Below are 16,099 nucleotides of genomic sequence, written 5' to 3'. Positions count from 1 at the left end.
TCTGTGGGATAGAGTGGAAAGAGCAGCCGGGCAGCCCAATCAGGTAAGGGGAGGATCATTGGGGGAGAGACCGAGGGGACAGCTGGGGTGCATCTCCCTGAGCATAGCGGGGAGGGCTCTGGGAGAATACTACCTCTGAGGCTGCATAAGGAGAGTCTGCCGGATCAGGCCAGTAGCCCGTCTGTTCCAGCAGCCGGTTCTTGCAGTGGCCGACCAGATGCCTGTGGGAAGTCTGCAAACAGGACCTGAACACATGAGCACTCGCCCTACTTGTGATCCGGTGACATGTGTCTGGCAGAACTCTGGCAAAACTCCTAAAATACACTCTTGGAGAGGTGGGATCTTTTTCGAGAGTCAATCAAGCTCTGCCCTGCAATTGTGTCTGAGCAGTGTAAAATCCAGAAATACTCACCCCCACAAAAGCTAAATAAAAAGTAACTGTACTAAAGAAATGCAAAGAAAAAGAGAGTGGGACAGCTTCAAGAGAGTCACACGGCTTGGTACTAAAATACCTGATGGAACGCCTCTCCTGACACGAACCCACCCGTACACTACGCTTAACATCTAAGGCCCTCTTCTGGGTGCCCACTCCGAGGGAAACTCGGAGTCTGGCAACAAGGGAGAGGGCCTTCTCAGTGGTGGCCCCCAAATTATGGAATGATTTCTGTGATGAGGTGAGCCTGGCACCAACACTGTGATCTTTTCGGCACCAGGTCAAGACTTTCCTCTTCTCCCAGGCATTTTAGCATGTGCTTTTAAATTGCTTTTTAAAATGTATTTTTAGATTTCTATATTGTTTTTGTGGTAAACCACCCAGAGAGCTTCGGCTATGGGGTTGTATATAAATGCAATAAAATTAATTAATTAATTAATTAATCCCAGCGTGCCCCACTGGTCAGGCTATTAGTACGATATGAACCAAAGTGTAGCTGCCAAGTGTCCTGCTCTGTTGCCATTCCCAGCATACTGCCTCTGGCAGTGGAGGAAATGCATTGCCATTGTGGCTCGTAGCCACTGATGTCCTGATCCTCCATGGATTTGTCCAATCTTCTTTGAAAGCTATTCAAGTGTTTGGCTGAGCAAATGGTGCATGTTGGAGAAACTGCCTCTTCTTCCAGGATCTGTTGCCCTTCCAGGGTCTGGTGACCTTTGAGGAGGTGGCCGTGTATTTCACGGAGGAGGAATGGGCCCTGCTGGATCCCGGCCAAAGAGCTCTGCACAGGGAAGTCATGGAGGAGAATTATGAGACGGTGGCCTCTCTCGGTAAGGGCACTTTTCCCCCTTGACTGATGAATGTTGAAGGTATGGATTTAGCACCTGTGCTATTTAACCTTCCACTGCAGGGATGCTATCATGGAAATGGGTGCCTGGGCCCTGGATATTTGGGGAGGGACTGCAGCTCAGAAGGGGAACACCTGCTTTGCATGTAGAAGGTCCGAGGTTTAGTCCCTGGCAGCTCCAAGAGGGGTGAAAGGATCCGGTAGGAGGTGCTGGGAAAGATCTTTCTCTGCGTGACATCCACAGCTAGTTGCTGTAAGCAGGCGGGACTAGATGGACCAATTCTCTGATCTGGTAGAATGCAGCTTCCTCTGTTCTTGGGGCCTTTTGATCATTCAGTGCGAAAAGTGCCCCTCCCTGCTGCCTTCTGCTGCCCCATGATGAAAAATCTTACCTTGCAGCAGGAGGAGGAGAGGGCAGGAGCTCCCAAACTCCAGCAGAGCATCTTCTCCTGCATCCTCAACAGATCATTGACACTCTGTGCCTTGTACTCTAACCTCCCAGTGGGAAGAGATGCTCCCGGGAGCACCTCCTGCCTCCTCCCTCTTCCTTCCTCTGCCCAAAGGTCAGGTTTTGTCTTTGAAGCAGGAAGAAGCAGCAGTTTGGAGAAGAGGAAGCGGAGGTGGAGGCTACAATTTGTAGGGAATGACCTCCAGAAGACAGGACAGAGAGCAAGATTTAGCTTTGCCAGCCCTGGTGGGAAGTCTGGAAGCAGAACTGGAGCACAGAGACTCTTTGACTCAGGCAGGGACACAGCGAAAACAGGAGGCAAGAGGGACCCCGAGAAAGGCTCCTTGGCAGCTGGAACAAGGGCCGTTCCCTCAGCTAGCAGAGATTCCGGGAAAGCAGGAATTGCAGCAGCGCCCTTGAAAAGGGGACCTTTGCTGCAGCAGGAAAGGGTCCAGAGAAGGCAGGAAGCTGAGGTAGGGAAGGAAAAGCAGGGGAGGGTGATGGAGTCAGACCCCAGTTGACATGTGGGCTAAGATAGATTTCAAGCAGCAAAAGGAACCGCACAAACTGGAACCCAGAGTGGGACCAGGAGTTCAGTTTTATCCACTTTTGGGAAAGGTTTCAAAGCAGATTCCCACATTGGTTAGCTGAGGGAGTTCTCTCTGCTGACCAGGTCATGTCCGCTGCATACGACTGGCAATGTCATCTCAGATTAGAAGACCAATTTTACTCCTTAGGCTAATTTTACCCATCAGTTTTTGCCGGCAGTTAGGTCTGACTAGGTGAACCAAGTGGCCAGAGATCCCAGCCAAGAATCTTTTTACGTCTAGGAATATCTAATGGCCGATCAACAAAGGAAATCTTTATCAGTGTCTATGTATAATTAAGACGTCTAATTTACTATACTTTGTGGACATAGCCACATATCAGAACATAGGTCTTACACAGCACATACAAAGGGGATGTACGCTAACGTGTTGCATTTCAAAGGACAGCATAGGTCACATTGATTTCCATCTGAAAAGGAGTGATCTCACCTTTGCTGCGTGTGGACCTTAACACTCAGAGCAGGTGGTTCTTTCTTCGACCAGTGTCACGGACAACTGGTAAAAATCCCCAAGGCTGTCTGTCTTTTATAGCTCTAGTTTGTATCTATCTAGACCAGGGTTTCCCGACCTTTGAGCCACAGATGTTGTGGGACTACAACTCCCATCAGCCCCATCCAGCATGGCCAATGGTCAGGAATTATGGGAACTATAGTCCAGCAACATCTGTGGACCAAAGGTTGGGAAACCCTGATCTAGACTCTGTCAGTTCATGCTCATATTACTACTATACTCTTGTTTCCATCATTTGAACTCTCATCCTAACCTGCATCTTGATGCTGATGTTGTATTCTGATAAGTTCTCCTGACTCACCCCTGTACAGCTTCAGCCATATATAGACATGATCATTGGCTGAATGCCCGGACTCCTTATAAAATGTTGATACTTTACGGGAAAGAATTTATTTTGGAACTACTGTAAACAAAACTCAAAGGAAAAAAGACACTTTAACTGGCAGCTTGTCTTTTTACTCATGTTTTGGCTTGTATTGTTTGCGCTACTTTTCCACACATAATTTTATGTAAATCAATTATAAAAATCTCTGTTTGTAAGGGCTGAATATTTTCTGGTCAAAAGTAACTAGTCTTGTCTATTTCCTTCAAAGAGTCGGATCTCCATTCGTGTTGGGAAGAAAGAAAAGATCCCTTTATCCAGTATCCCAAAGATGCGACATCAACAGGTAGATGTTCAGCTGCGTTGAGGCCCCATTTTGGTTTGGAAATTGTAGGATTTTTCACTTCCTGTGTAATATGATTCGTTGCAGATTAATTGACCCATCAGGGTGTGAGTTCTCCTGGAGAACATCTTAGATGTCTTTAAGAAGAGCCTGCTGGATCAGGCCAATGGCAGCATGCCTATAGGAAGCAAGCAAGCAGGACCTGAGTGCAACCCTTGCCCCGTTGGGAGCACAGTGACTGTCTTAAAGCTGCAAAGTGCTCTCTGAAGCACCCTTCCCCCTCCTTTCATAGTGCAGGGAGGGAGGGAAAAAAGGTGCCTTTCGGATGGGCTGCCTGCCAGAGAAGTCCCATGCACAGCCGATCTTTCTAAAAAGCAGTGGCTTCCCAAAGGGAACAGGCACCCACAGCCAAGCTGAGCCCTTGGCTCGCCACCCCACACTGCTTCTTTCAACTTCAGGAGCTGAATGGGGCTGCTTCACAGAGCAGCGCTGGGAGGGAGAAGTAAGTTCCATTCATTGGAAACAGCTTCCCCTTCCTTGAGCAAAGCCCCCTCCAACCGCTGATAAGCTGACTGGCAGAAGTGCGCCCCAGTCCAGCAAAGGCGCAATTGGCAGCCCGTTTCAAGGTCCTGGTGGTTCTTTTGAAGCCTCACCTTTATCTGCCGCACATCTTATGTCAGATCGGAGGGTGGTGCCTTTATGTCCTCCCTATAGACTTCCCATTCGCATCTGATCAGGCACTGTGAGGATGCTGGACTAGATATTTATTTTATTTATTTATTTAATTTAATTGATATACCGCCCTAAGCCAAAAAGTCTCTGTGGGCGGTGTACATAAGAGATAAAACAAGCACAATATATAAATACAATAAGTATAACGAAATCAAAGATCAAAACAAACAATAACAAAGAACCAGCAACGTCAAAATACAACAATAATGAAAATACTGATAAAATACACTATAAAATACAATTTAAAATACACTTTCAAATGCCTGGGAGTATAAAAAGGTTTTCACCTGGTGCCGAAAGGATAGCAGCGTTGGCGCCAGGCGTACCTCATCGGGGAGACTATTCCACAGTTCGGGGGCCACTACCGAAAAGGCCCTAGTTCTAGTCACAACCCTCCGGGCTTCTTGATGGGATGGCACCCGGAGGAGGGCCTTAGATGTTGAGCGCAGTGTACGGGTAGGTTCATATTGGGAGAGGCGTTCCACCAGGTATTGCGGTCCCATGCCGTGTAGGGCTTTATAGGTCAAAACCAGCACTTTGAATCTAGCCCGGAAACAAATAGGAAGCCAGTGCAGATGAGCCAGAACAGGTGTTATATGAGCAGACCTTCTGGTCCACGTCAGTAATCTGGCCGCTGCATTCTGGACTAGCTGTGGTTTCCGAACTATCTTCAAGGGCAGCCCAACGTAGAGCGCATTGCAGTAGTCCAGCCTAGATGTTACCAGAGCGTGAACAACTGAGGCGAGGTCGTCACTGTCTAGATAGGGACATAGCTGGGCTACCAGTCAAAGATGATAGAAAGCATTCCGTGCCACCGAGGCCACCTGGGTCTCGAGAGACAAGGAAGGATCGAAAAGAACTCCCAAGCTACGAACCTGTTCCTTCAAGGGGAGTGTAACCCCATCAAGAACAGGATGAACATCCTCCATCTGGACATTGAAGGCACTCACCAACAGCGTCTCGGTCTTGTCAGGATTGAGCTTCAGTTTGTTAGCTCCTATCCTTTCCTTTATCACGGCCAGGCAGCGGTTTAGCACGTTAACAGCCTCACCTGAAGAGGATGAAAAGGAGAAATAGAGTTGTGTGTCATCAGCATACTGATGCACCCCAAAACTCCTGTTGACCGCACCCAGCGGCTGCATGTAGATGTTAAAAAGCATGGGGGACAGTACCGATCCCTGCGGGACTCCACAATGGAGAGTCCAGGGTGTCGAGCAATGTTCCCCAAGCACTACCTTCTGGTGACGACCCACCAAGTAGGAGCGGAGCCACTGCCAAGCAGTACCCCCAACTCCCAACTCCGTGAGTCTTCCCAGAAGGATACCATGGTCGATGGTATCAAAAGCAGCTGAGGGATCAAGGAGAATCAACAGAGTCACACTCCCCCGTCCCTCTCCCGACAGAGGTCATCATACAGGGCGACCAGGGCTGTTTCGGTGCCATAACCGGGCCTAAAACCGGATTGAAATGGATCAAGATAATCAGTGTCATCCAAGAGCCCCTGGAGCTGGCCAGCAACCACCCGCTCCAGGATCTTGCCCAGGAACGGAACATTCGCCACAGGTCTATAGTTGTTCAAGTTATCTGGGTCCAAGGAGGATTTCTTCAGGAGCGGTCTCACCACCGCCTCTTTTAGGCAGTCAGGGACCACTCCCTCTCTTAAAGAGGCATTTATTACCTCCTTGGCCCAGCCGGCGGTTCCGGTCCTGCCAGCTTTCACCAGCCAAGAGGGGCAAGGATCCAGTACAGACGTGGTCACCCGCACCAGTCCAAGGATCCTGTCAACATCCTCAAGCTGCACAGACTGAAACTCATCCAATAAATGAGGACAAGACCGTGATCTGGATACTTCATTAGGTCCAACTGCTATAATATTGGAGTCTAAGTCCCGGCGAATGCATGCGATCTTTTCTTGGAAGTGCTCGGCGAACTCATCACAGCGGGCTACAGATGAATCTATAATATCCCGAGGACCAGAATGTAAAAGCCCTCGCACAATTTTAAAGAGCTCCGCTGGGCGGGAGAGTGATGACTTAATAGTATCAGCAAAATATCTCTTTTTTGCTGCCCTCACCGCTACTATATACTGCTTAGAACAAGCACTTACCAAGGTGTAATTGCATTCATCGGGAGTTCGCCTCCATCTGCACTCAAGCCTCCTCCTCTCTTGCTTCATCGCTCTCAGCTCCAAGGTATACCATGGAGCTGTATGAGCTCTGCATAGGAGGGGGCGCATGGGAGCAATCGTGTCAACCGCCCGGGTCATTTCCGTATTCCACAGTTCAACCAGGGCTTCGACAGGAGCGCCAGTCTTCTCAGTCGGAAAAACCCCCAGAGCCCTTTGGAAACCCTCAGGATCAATTAGACTCCGGGGGCGGACCAAATTAATAGGTCCCCCGCCCTTGCAGAGGGAAAGGGCTGCTGTGAGCCTAAACTTCAGCAAGCGGTGATCTGTCCATGACAAAGGAATAGATGATAAATCCCCAACCTCCAGATCACCATCTCCATGTCCAGTGACGAAGATCAAATCAAGGGTATGTCCCGACACATGCGTCGGGCCAGAAACAAATTGAGACAGCCCCATGGTTGTCATGGAAACCATGAAGTCCTGAGCCGCCCCAGATAAAGCAGATAGGCCTGTGGTCTGATTCCACAGGGCTGTTCTGAGGAAGAGCCGCTAGGTTGAAGTTTCTTTTCTACCTGCTGAGGAATCCCCCAAATTAAGATGGCTGGATTGGTTTCCACAGAGCCCCTGAGTGGAGATTTATGTACACCTCCAGGCAACTGGTCAGGAGGATAACTTGGGTCCCTGTACTAATCGGTTCCAGATCTAAAATCTTTGTTTGCTTTGGGGAGGAGAGGATAATTTGGGAATGTCAAAACTAGGCTTCACCTCTTGGCTGGAAGAGCATGATCAGTTGTATGTGGCTCTGATGAAAGGGAGAGATCAGTAGGTATGGACTTGAAAGATGACTTAGGGAAGCTGTAGAAGGATTTCACAACACTGAATCTTGGTGGTCTCCAGGAACCTAGAGGGAGTACCCCAACACCTCTAATACCCCACGCTTCCCTCACATAGGTGTAGGGTTGGCAATAGCGTGTGCTATGTGCCTTTGAAGCACTCTCTATTTTCAGCGGTAATCAAAAGTGTGACATCAAATATAAATGCTTTCTTAAAAGAGGAAAAAGGAAAATTACAAGCATGCACATTCACTCTCAAATCAGCAAAGCTTCTCCAATGGATCCTTAGCAGCAATGCAGTAGCTTGTAGGCATGAAAGATCTTCCTTACTCTGTGAGTTGAGGAACTCAACAGAGGGGCACCCCCATGCTCCAAAAGCAATGCCCAGGCTGCTGGGACTAAGTGGTAGCTCAGAGAACATAGGATCTGCCTCTGGATGGTCAGGGAGTGATGACGTGTTCTTTATATACCCTCACCGATGTTCCCCCCTCTTACTTAAAGATGTTTTAATGTCAAATCTCTGAAATTAGTTGGTCACTAGCCTTCCACATCTCCTTCTTTCCTGGAAAGTGTCTGCCCTGACTACATAGGTTGTTTTCAAAGTGCACGCTTGTTTGACTTTTTGAAATTAAACTTTGTGGTTTCTGTCTCCTTTTGGTTCTGCTTTTTGTGATCTTCGAGACTTTCTAAACCTCAAATGTCAATCATTGGTGACCCAAAGTGACCTGCTCTTTTAAAGCTTTTCCCTAACAAATACTGATGCCATTTTATGATTAATTGAAACCTATAGAAACCCTAAAGTTATAATTTCTGTTTAATCAGTACCTCTATATTGGCATTATAATTGCATTTAAAACATCTTACTTTCTTGCACGTGCGTCCCAGGTTACCTTCCTCAGTTTATCCAGGATGTCTCCCTTTCATCTCTGAAATTAGTTGGTCACTGGCCTTCCACATCACCTTCTTTCCAGGTTACCTTCCTCAATTTAGCTTTCTTGGAGCAAACCAGGATGTCTCCCTTTGCATCCTCCAGCTTGCTACTGTGCTTTGCATAGAGACATTTAAAATTTCTTGTAACGAATTCACTCTTGCATGCATTCATTTGTAAAATATCCCCTATATATGATGAAGCTTCATCTCCTTTGAAACTAGATTTTATAGAGTTTAAATGATTTGAACATTGACATGAAATCGAGCCTTCCGTGTCATCGGCCCAGTTCTCTGGAAAGCTCTGCCAACAGAGGTTCAGCAGGCGTCTTCTGTTTTAACTTCGAAGCGCCTGCTGAAAACCTTTCTGTGCCGCCAGGCAGGCAATTAAGAGCATGCTCTTTTCACAACACTTGACCTTTGTTTTTATTGTATATTTGATGTTTTTAATTTATGGTGGTTGCCTTTTTTTAACGTGTTGTAAACTGCTTTGACGTTTCTAATGAAATAGCGGTATACAAAGAGCCTATAAATGAATAAATAGAGGTGATATCTCTGGAATCAGAAAAACAGCTGGAGCTAAGTGATGCCTTCATGTGCTCCCTGTAGACTTCCCATCTGCATCCACTTTGGCACTGTGAGGATGCTGGAATAGATAGGCCTGTGGTCTGATCCAGCCAGGCTGTTCATATAAAGAGGGGGAATGGCATCCATGTTGAAGTTTCCTTCCCATCTGCTGAGAAATCCCCCAAATTAAGATAGCTGGATTGGTTTCCACAGTGTCACTGAATTGAGGTTTTTGAACAGTTTCTTGTCCACAAGAGACATTTGGATCTACATGTCCCTGTGCTATTCATCTCCAGGAGATCTAAGATCGTTCTTTGTTCTGGAGAGAGGAGAATAATTTCAGTTCAGAACTAACTAGCTTATCTGTATCTTTGAAAGAAATGTCAAACCTGGGCTTAGTCTCTTGGCTGGAAGAACAAGATCTAATTGTACAGGGCTTTGATGAAGGGGAGAGATCAGTCGGGCATTCCCCTTACGGTTCAGAGCATCATTGCAAACTCATGTAGTGTTGGTCTTTGGCCATCTCTGTCTTAGCTCAGCTAACTTTAATCCCTTGAATCTTCAGGTGGAATTTGGAAGTGTCTTTATCTGAAAACCTGCAGCGCAGCTGCCAGCCAGTATTGACAGTACTGAGCTCGAGGGACCAGGCTCTGACTTAGTATATCACAACTTCATTTGTTCCTATATTTCTGTCTGACCGGCTCTTTTGACTGCAGTCAAATTATTAAGAATCAAGGAGAAGTGAGCTGTGCCCAGTTTGTCCTGTTCTGCAGACTTGCTGCCCTTCTCTTCCCCCACACCCCTCTTTTCATTGCATATTATTTTAGAAATATATATCACAGTTGTATGGCAGTAGGAGGAAACCCAGACAAATCTGGGCTTAGTGACATCAAGTGTTATATGGACCTGAAAGGAATTGATGTTGCTGTGTGACACTGTAGGATATTCAGGTAACCTTGCTTTCATCTGGCCATGCAAAGATAACGTAAAATCTTTGTTACGGTCCAAGACCAGCAATATAATTACGAATCCTCTGAATATCAGAGTGGAGATAGAATACAATACAGTATCATTGCAGTGAGAAAGCTAAAAAGCTAAAACCGGGTCCACATAGTAATCTAGCTAAAACCTTGATCTAATAGACATCGCATTAGGTCCCTCCTGCGAGCCATAGCAGCTGTGCAGAACGAGGCGACCTCAGAGTGATCCGTGATTCTGAATCTGCTGTTAAATATTGTAAAATCATAGCTTCTGGGCTCAGAAGAATATTAGATAAAAGTGGGGAGATGAACTTAAGGCGGAGATCTGAATAAAAAGGGCAGCAAAGTAGTACATGGCTCACTGTCTCCACCGCATCTGCTCCACAGGGGCAAGTTCGATCATAACAATCGACTCCCCTGTATCTACCCTCCATTAGTGCCGAGGGCAGAACATTGAATCGTGCCAGGGTAAAAGCTCTCCTGAGTTTTGGGGTAGATAAAGTTGAAATGTAAGTGGCCAAGATACAGGGATTTACATTAATACTGCATTGTGAATAAGCGGCAACTAGGCTCATGTTGTTCTGATACTCAACATCTTTGAGGCATTGGATAATTGTTGTTTTAGCGGTCGTATAGCCTAGGGCACCAATCGCTGGGAGCGAAAAACCGAGAGTTCCGAATTTGTGAATCATTACCCGATGCCATTGAGATTGGAAGGAATCTTCCAAAGTTAATGGGGGCAATCCCGTGGGTAAAAATAGCAGCTTCATCCAGTAGTTAAATTTTACTATCCAAGCGTGGGTCTCAATCAGAAGGGCACCTAATTCCAAGCGTAAGGTCACATTGGGGACACATCTTGGAGCGCCCAAAACGGACCTCATGAATTTAGATTGTACCCTCTCCAACCATGCGTAATTGCCTCCACTACAAATTTGGGTCCTGTAAAGAAGTTGAGGAAGCACGTTGGCGTTGAATACCTGGACTGCTGCCAGAATGTACTGACCACCCTTTGTATAAAAGAAGGTCAGTAAAGCTCCTGCTGATTTCTGTGCAGTCGTAGCAGACTGGACAAAATGCGCATTCCAAGAACCTAAGGGATGGAATGCAATGCCAAGGTAACTGAAGGCGTTGACTTGGTCAATAATATGGTTGTCAGTTTGCCAGCGGTGTTTATGTCTACTTTGGCGAAAAATAAAACCTTGCATTTTGCATAGTTAATTCTCAAAAGTTCATCCACACAAAAGGAGGCAAGTTCTCTTAAGAGATGACGTATGCCCACCTGCGTTTGGGATAACAGGGCAATGTCATCGGCATATAGAAGACAGGTTAAGTGTCTCCTTGCCAAGACAGGAGGGTGAGAGTTTACTGCCGACAGGCGTTTTGTCAGCGACTTTTATAGATATTGAATAGGGAGGGAGGGCTATACAAGATAAAAGGGGGAGAATTATGGAGATGCAAAAATAGAGAAGCAGATAATTGGGCTTCATCTGTGATGAAATGCATTGTTTTTGCCTTGAAATTCCAATGTGTTTTTTTCAACCCTCTTCCCCCTCAGCAGGTGACCGGCAGAATGTGAATTATAGAAAAAAACAGATGGTGCCACTGGTAATAGCCAAGACTGAGAGTCAAAAAGAGATATTTGGAAATCACAGGGGACCAAAAACGTCTGAAAGAAAGCAGCCAAAGAATGGGAGCAAGAAATCCTCTACTTGTCATAGTTTTCATCAAACAACACACACCGGAGAAAAACCATTTAAATGCATGGAATGTGGAAAGAGCTTCAGTGTAAAAAATAGCCTTACTTCACATCACAGAACCCACACAGGGGAGAAACCATTTAAATGCAAGGAGTGTGGAAAGAGCTTCAGTGAGAGCAGTAGACTTACTTTACATCACAGAACCCACACAGGGGAGAAACCATTTACATGCCGGGAGTGTGGAAAGTGCTTCAGTCAGAACAGTCACCTTACTTTGCATCGAAGAACCCATACAGGCGAGAAACCTTTTAAATGCATGAAGTGTGGAAAGAGCTTCAGTGTAAACAGTCACCTTACTTTACATGAAAGAACCCATACAGGGGAGAAACCATTTAAGTGCAGGGAGTGTGGAAAAAGCTTCAGTCGAAGCTGTAGCCTTAAATTACATCACAGAACCCACACAGGGGAGAAACCATTTAAATGCAGGGAGTGTGGAAAGAGCTTCAGTGTAAACAGTATACTTATTTTACATCACAGAACCCACACAGGGGAGAAGCCATTTAAATGCAGAGAGTGTGGAAAGAGCTTCAGTCAGAGCAGTCAGCTTACTTTACATCACAGAACCCACACAGGGGAGAAACCATTTAAATGCAGGGAGTGTGGAAAGAGCTTCAGTGTAAGCAGTAAACTTATTTTACATCACAGAACCCACACAGGGGAGAAACCATTTAAGTGCAGGGAGTGTGGAAAGAGCTTCCCTGAGAATGGTCAACTTACATCACATGAAAGAACCCACACAGGGGAGAAACCATTTAAATGCAGGGAGTGTGGAAAGAGCTTCAGTCAGAGCAGTCAGCTTACTTTACATCACAGAACCCATACAGGGGAGAAGCCATTTAAATGCAGTGAGTGTGGAAAGAGCTTCAGTCAGAGCAGTGAAGTTACTTCGCATCAAAGAACCCACACAGGGGAGAAGCCATTTAAATGCAAAGAGTGCGGAAAGCGCTTCAGTCAGAGCGGTAGCCTTACATCACATGAAAGAACACACACAGGGGAGAAACCTTTTAAATGCAGTGAGTGTGGAAAGAGCTTCAGTTTAAGCAGTAGCCTGAAATTACATCACCGAACACACACAGGGGAGAAACCATTTAAATGCATGCAGTGTGGAAAGAGCTTTAGTCAGAGAAGTAAGCTTACTTCACATCAAAGAACCCACACAGGGGAGAAACCGTTTAAATGCAGGGAGTGTGGAAAAAGCTTCAGTCGAAGCTGTAGCCTTAAATTACATCACAGAACCCACACAGGGGAGAAACCATTTAAATGCAAGGAGTGTGGAAAGAGCTTCAGTGAGAGCAGTAGCCTTAAATTACATCACAGAACCCACACAGGGGAGAAACCATTTAAATGCAGGGAGTGTGGAAAGTGCTTCAGTCGAAGCAGTAGCCTTAAATTACATCAAAGAACCCATACAGGGGAGAAACCGTTTAAATGCAGGGAGTGTGGAAAAAGCTTCAGTGTAAGCAGTAGGCTTGTTTTACATCACAGAACCCACACGGGAGAAACCATTTAAATGTAGTGAGTGGAAAGAGGTTCAATCAGAGCACAGTTACTTCGCATGAAAAAACACTATGGAGTAACTTTTTTAATGCACGGACTATGGAAAGAGATTCAATGAAAGAAACAATTGAAATGTAGGGAGTATGGAAAGAACTTCAATGGGAGCTTTATTCTTCATCTTGCAGGCTACATAGATTAAAGCCCTATACAGGTTGGGGCCAGGATGCTTAAAAAATTATCTCACCTGTTATATATGCAGCCCATCACTGAAATCTGCAGAGGATGGCCTCTTACGCATACCATCTCATTGGGAAGTCCACTCTGCTTGATAGAGAAACGTGGCCTTTTGTGTGGTGGCATCTACTTTTTTGAACTTCCTCCTGTTACATATCAGACAGGTGTTTTTTTGTGTGGTGCCTATAGAAGACCTTCCTTTTTCAACAAACCTTTTAAGGGCAGAGCTTTATTACTGTTTCTGTGGGATTTTAAAATGTTTTTCATTGGTTTGCATATGATTTTTTTATTATTGTTGGTATTTTTGAGATACTTTCAGGGAAGTGATTTAAAAAAATACTAGTCCTTGTTTCTAATGGTCTCCTTACTGATTGTTTTCATATAGTTCAGTTTAGCATACCTTTAACTGTTGATTTTATTGATTTTTAGTGTTTTTTAAATGTTGATTTTTTATTGACCATTTTAATGTACATTTTATATTCTTTATAAAATTCTTCTGCAGTGTACACATTTTATTAATATAAATAACTAAAAAATGTATTTTTGTGTATAACATGGTTTTTATTGGGCTCTCAATTCCGGAGTTCCACAGGGATCTATCCTCTCCCCCATGCTATTCAACATCTATGTAAAACCGCTGGGAGCCATCATCAGGAGATTCGGGCTGCAGTTTCACCAAAGCGCAGATGACACTCAGCTCTATCTCTCGTTTAAGTCCTCACCAGAGTTGGCTGTGGATACCATGTACAAGTGCCTGGATTCCGTAAGTGAATGGATGGGAAGGAATAGGCTGAAACTAAACCCCGACAAGACCGAGGTGTTGCTCATGGGGGACAAGAGAAGGTTGGGGGATATAGACCTGATGTTTAATGGGGTAAGATTACCCCTGAAAGACCAGGTCCATAGCCTTGTCTATGGAGGCTCAGGTCTCAGCAGTGAGCCGGGTGGCTTGGTGTCAATTACATCTGCTACGGAGGCTACAACCCTGCCTTCCTGTACATCTGCTCCCACGGGTGATACATGCCCTGGTCTCCTCTCACTTAGACTACTGTAATGTGCTCTACGTGGGGTTACCCTTGAAAACGGTCCGGAAATTACAGCTGGTACAGAATGCGGCGGCGCGCTTGATTAAGAACAGCCGTCGCCATGATCATATCACCCCGGTGTTAGTGGATCTACACTGGTTACCAGTTGTTTACCGGGTCCAATTCAAGGTGTTGGTATTGACCTTTAAAACCCTATACAGTTCCGGCCCAGTTTATCTGAAGGAGCGCTTCCAGCATCACCAATTAAGCCGCCTGACAAGATCAGCCACACAAGACCTTCTCTCGGTCCCATCAGTTAAAACAGCTAGGCTGGTGCGGACCAGAAAGAGGGCATTTTCGATTGTGGCCCCACCCTCTGGAACTCCCTTCCTTTCGATCTTCGCCACACCCCCTCCCTGACAGGTTTCCGCCGGGCCTTAAAGACCTGGCTATTCAGGCAGGCCTATGGGGTCTCTGGGGATGGGTCAGTTTCTAATGTTGTTTAATGCTGTTTAATTTTATTATATTTCTGGTTGTATTGTATTTTATCATGACATTGTACGTCGCCTAGAGTGGCCGTTTATTCGGCCAGATAGGCGACTCAAAAATAAAATTTTATTTATTATTATTTATTATTTTGCTTAGATATTTTTTGTATTGGCTATTCTAACATCTTTCATAAAGTAAAATGAATTCACTAGTTTTCTGCTGATGTATTTTAAATACATTTTCCAAACTGATTTCACTCCGCAGTCTCATCTGGTCTCAGTGCTATTTCCTAGCAGGCAAATGAAGGACCTCACTGTCATCTGGTGCGCATAGAGAAAAGGAGTGAGAATTGGGTTTTGTCAGCGGTCACATAGCCAAATGGCTTCTCCAGGCAATAGAAGGGCCTTTAGCAAAGGCAGCAAAGCTGCAGAAAATCTCTGCTTAAATTATTGGGGGAGGCAGTTTGTTGGGATAGATAGTTCTGGGCCAGATATATGAATGGTCTGGTAACTTCAAACTAATCCATGTTGTGTAACTAATCCATGTTATGCAATTGTTAATGATGCTTCCCTGTAGTTTCTCTCTGGGAAGCAGTATGCCTCTGAATGCCATTTTCTGGGAATCACAAGTGTGAAGATTACTGACTGGGAGGTCAGTTGCACAACTGCTGATCTTGGGGACCAGGTTTCTTGAAGGACTCCCTGTTCCTGTCTCCTCCTGCCTCTTCCTTGGGATCTAGCCAGTAAAAGTGATTAGACTGGTGAGCTGGTGTTATTGTTGTTGTTCCCAATATAAATAACAGGTGCATGTCAGGACCCCACTAGGGATCAACTGCCCTGCACCTTCAATTTAGTGTTGCAAAGCTCATCGTGCAATTGTTTGTTGCATGATTGGTATCTCCTCTAGTTTGGCCCTCAGACTGGCAGTGGCTGTCCAAGGTCCTGTTCTCCAGCCTTCTTGCCTGAGAGCCTTTTGACTGGAAAGTTCTTCTGCCTCCACCTCATGCGCTCTGCCCAATGAGTAGGAGTCCCTCCCACAGGTTCCAGACTTTAATAACCTTGATTTTGAAAGTAGTTGTGTCAGAAACTCATTTCACAGAAAGCAAACTGGTGAGGTTTGGCCCAGAACTTGAATACAAGGCAGAGGTGGAGTCTGAGCCCAAGCACACAAGAGCACTTCTTTGAACCCAGTTTTTTTCCTGTGATAGCACATCTATTTCACAGAAGGCAAACTCTATTCTCTCCCCCTTCTGCCAGCCGACTTGACCCTCCAATCTCTCTTTCTCTCTCCCTCCCCAATTCACCAGCCATTCGCAACCTGGTAGCAGCACCAATAGTGCTGCTTAGTGGACCTACAAACAGCAAGAAAGGGTATTGCTGATCACCCCAGAGGTTCCTGGGTCATCCTGTGCTATCTCCC

The 16,099-nt window shown here is 45.7% G+C and overlaps 1 pseudogene; it reads left to right on the top strand.

Annotated features, from left to right (window-relative positions):
* Positions 1–3,444: 3,444 nt before the first annotated feature.
* On the top strand, positions 3,445–14,819 carry LOC133381695 (oocyte zinc finger protein XlCOF6-like; annotated as a pseudogene).
* The last annotated feature ends 1,280 nt before the right edge of the window (positions 14,820–16,099 follow it).

The sequence above is a fragment of the Rhineura floridana genome, chromosome 3 (genome assembly GCF_030035675.1).
Source record: "Rhineura floridana isolate rRhiFlo1 chromosome 3, rRhiFlo1.hap2, whole genome shotgun sequence".
NCBI classification, from domain to species: domain Eukaryota; kingdom Metazoa; phylum Chordata; class Lepidosauria; order Squamata; family Rhineuridae; genus Rhineura; species Rhineura floridana.
The sequence above is the reverse complement of the archived record's forward strand: the minus strand, read 5'-3'. Positions and strand labels throughout refer to the sequence as shown.